The sequence below is a fragment of the Eulemur rufifrons genome, chromosome 15, assembly GCF_041146395.1.
Source record: "Eulemur rufifrons isolate Redbay chromosome 15, OSU_ERuf_1, whole genome shotgun sequence".
Taxonomy (NCBI): domain Eukaryota; kingdom Metazoa; phylum Chordata; class Mammalia; order Primates; family Lemuridae; genus Eulemur; species Eulemur rufifrons.
In genome coordinates this window covers 1,990,987-1,994,645 of record NC_090997.1, presented here as the reverse complement: position 1 = coordinate 1,994,645, position 3,659 = coordinate 1,990,987, and the positions used below count along the sequence as shown (strand labels likewise).

The 3,659-nt window shown below is 42.2% G+C and overlaps 1 non-coding gene across 1 annotated transcript; it reads left to right on the top strand.

Moving 5' to 3' along the window:
* The first annotated feature begins 2,219 nt into the window (after positions 1 to 2,219).
* LOC138396118 (U6 spliceosomal RNA) lies at positions 2,220 to 2,326 on the top strand. The gene has a single exon (XR_011235598.1). It is a non-coding gene; the product is annotated as a U6 spliceosomal RNA (small nuclear RNA).
* The last annotated feature ends 1,333 nt before the right edge of the window (positions 2,327 to 3,659 follow it).

The window sequence follows — 3,659 nt, the reverse complement described above, 5'->3', positions numbered from 1 at the left end:
CTCCACCGTAAAGTTACCATGTTTTCCCTTTGTAATTACTAAATATTTGGGGGAGATATTTGCAACAATGCAAATATCCTGCTTTTGCTTAAACTTTCACCCACTAGTTTTAACATCCATCGGTGCATCCGTTACTACTGTGGGTTCTAATGGTGTTCCTCATTCCTGCCATACTTATTTTTTTCTTTTAAAATTTTTTTATTACTTATATAAGTAGTATAAATTAAAGTATCCCAGGAGGAAACGTATAACTTGACCAAGGGAAGGAGGGGCTGACTCACAGAGAAGGTGACAATTGGATTATGAAGTGTCAGCAGGAATTCTTTTGTAAGGAAAAGTTGTGCCTTCTCTCAGCTATTTGTTTATATCAGTATGGACTCATAGCTATTTACTTTGTTCTAGGAGTTATGATCCAATACTATCATTATTTATTTTGTTGCTCAGACTTTGGCAGTCGGAAGCTCTTCCAGGTTGGCTCCAGTGCCTTCTTAATATCGTCTATCCCCTTTTGAAAGCACTTTCTTATGTTCTAGCATCACAAGACACTCCATGCTCATTCTGTATTTTTTCTGTCCAGGCCCTGGAATCAGCCATTTCTCCCCAGAGCTGTGCATCCTCTTTTTGTTAGAGAATAGTATTTGGAAACCAGGACCTGGGTGCTGAGTGTGCTCGCTGCTGACGGGTGTCACCGCTTGTTGTTCCCCACGGAGTCAGAGCTAAGGAATACATGTATGTGTACTAACTCATCCTCAAACACATTTCCGTGTTTATTTCTGTAATCCTCTGTCCGCATATACAGGTTGAGTATTCTTTATCCAAAATGCCTGAGACCAGAAGTGTCTTAGATTTTAGACTGTTTTGAATTTTGAAATATTTGCATATACATAGTGAGATATCTTGGGGATGGGACTCAAGTCTAAACATAAGGTTCATTTATGTTTTGTATACATATTTTATACAATATTTAAATAATTTTGTTTATGAAACCAAGTTTGTGTACATTGACTTGTGGCATCATTTTGGCCCTCAGAAAGTTTTGGATTTGGAGCATTTCAGATTTCCAGATTAGAGATGTTCAACGTGTATGTTAAACACAAGCGTGAGCGCATTTTGACAGCTCCAGCTCCAACCCAGCGACACGGGGTTCATTCTAGCCTCCCTGCTCTCCTTATTTCTAACTCCTTTCTCTGATATGGCTCTCATTATCAACAATATTCTTTACTTATTTGTTCAGCCCTAATAAACAAATAATGGTCTCAGAATTGCTAATTCATACCCATGTGAGAAACAAATTTACCAACTCAAGTACATTGTTCCTATAAAGTTTATTTTGTCATTAGCCTTATGGTCAAACACTGTTTTCAAGATTATTTAAGTCAGCTCCTTCTCCCCCTCCTTGACTGTGGTTATGTGATTGGTTACCAGAGTCTGCATTCCGCCTCCCCCTACATCCGGGTTGATTTGCTAAATTTCCACACAGTAGAATTCACTCTTTGTGGTGCATAGTTCTATGGATGTGGGCAAATGACGGCGTCGTTTATCCACCACGCTAAGTCCTTTGGGGTCCTTCAAATCCCTCCACGCTGGTGCTTTGTAGCCAGCCCTTCTCCTGACTCCCAAACCCTGACAAGTGGACCTGGTTTCTGTCCTGTGATCCTGCTCTTCCCAGAGTGTCGCAAGAATGGAATCACAGAGTCTGTAGTCTTATTGCTTTGAGTATAATTTATATATTATTTGCAATTATTCATCAGAGTCAAAAATAAAGAGTTTTTTGTATATATTCTTAAATAAAGTCTTTCATATGAAATTTTTTATAAATAAATATATTTTCTTGAGTACGTTCCTTTTTTTTTGAAACAGAGTCTCACTCTGTTGCCCAGGCTAGAGTGCCGTGACATCAGCCTAGCTCACAGCAACCTCAAACTCCTGGGCTCAAGCAATTCTCCTGCCTCAGCCTCCCGAGTTGCTGGGACTACAGGCATGTGCCACCATGCCCGGCTAATTTTTTTCTATATATATTTTTAGCTGTCCAGATCATTTCTTTCTATTTTTAGTAGAGTCAGGGTCTTGCTCTTGCTCAGGCTGGTTTCGAACTCCTGACCTCAAGCGATCCTCCTGCCTCGACCTCCCAGAGTGCTAGGATTACAGGTGTGAGCCACCGCGCCCGGCCTGAGTATGTTCTTGACTAGAAAACATGCCATGATCAAGGAGACATTCACGTGCTTGCTTCGGCAGCTCGTATACCAAAATTAGAGCGAAACAGAGAAGATTAGCATGGCCCCTGCGCAAGGACAACATGCAAATTCATGAAGCATTCCATATTTTTAAATAAATTAAATTTATACAAAAAAATTAAACGAGAAAAAAAGAAGACATTCATAGTCTCCCTCTGTCCCCCAGTCTCCAGCTGCAGCTGAAGGAGACACATTGAATATTATTTAATGGAAATAAGAAAAATCAAATAATTAGTTATTTGATGAATTAGTTTTAAGAAAATTACCTAGAGCTGTCAGATGAGGACCTCCCTAAAACAGGACTTTTAATAAAAGTCACTATGAATTCTGGAGATGTGGCTTTTTATAGAAGTGTGAGACAGAAACCTCTCAAAATCCACTTTTCTTCTTGATTTCCATTCCATGTTTTGTGGTCTTGGATTTTTTTATTTGCTTCTTTGTTTGCTAAGACATGACAACAGCCTCTTTGCTGATTTCAGCCTCTATTTTCTGCTCATGCAGGTGATCAGAGTGTTCTTACTTGAGAAAAGATTGTGTCCCACTACACCTTAAAATGATCTGTTGGGGCCAGGCGTGGTGGCTCACGCCTGTAATCCTAGCACTCTGGAAGGCCGAGGCAGGTGGATCGCTCGAGGTCAGAAGTTCGAGACCAGCCTGAGCAAGAGTGAGACCCCGTCTCTACTAAAAAATGGAAAGAAATTAACCAGACAACTAAAAATATGTAGAAAAAATTAACCGGGCATGGTGGTGCATGCCTGTAGTCCCAGCTACTCGGGAGGCTGAGGCAGGAGAATTGCTTGAGCCCAGGAGTTTGAGGTTGCTGTGAGCTAGGCTGACGCCACGGCACTCACTCTAGCCTGGGCAACAGAGTGAGACTCTGTCTCAAAAAAAAAAAAAAAAAAAAAAAAAAAAGATCTATTGGCTTCCTGCTGTGGCAGGATGAGATCTTGCCTACTCAGGTCGGCATTCAAAGCCGCACAGGTGAACCCACAGCCTCCTCTGTGTGCTGTGCTGTCCAGCCCCACAAGTCTTCTGACAGGTCACTGGCACTGCTGTGGCTGGCCTTGCACAAGCTGTTCCCTCGCTCAGCATTTCCCTTCCTTGTGAGTGCCGGGGAACCCTCATAATGCAAACGTCACCTCTGTGTGAGTCAGCGCCCCTCCCCTTGGTCAGGTTACACGTTTCCTCCTGGGGTACTTTATACTACCTGACTCACTGGCCTGTAAGTCATCTGTCTTCAAGTCCGTCCCCTTCACCAACCTGTGACCTACAGGCTCATCCTTGTCTCCCCAACTTCTCGGGACCTTGTGCCAAGCAGGTATCCCGTAAATACAGTGAAGGGATGAATGAAGAAATGATTGAGATGGATGACCATTATTTTAGGATAAAGTTCTGGGGACTCTCAAAGCTGAAGGGGAGATAACT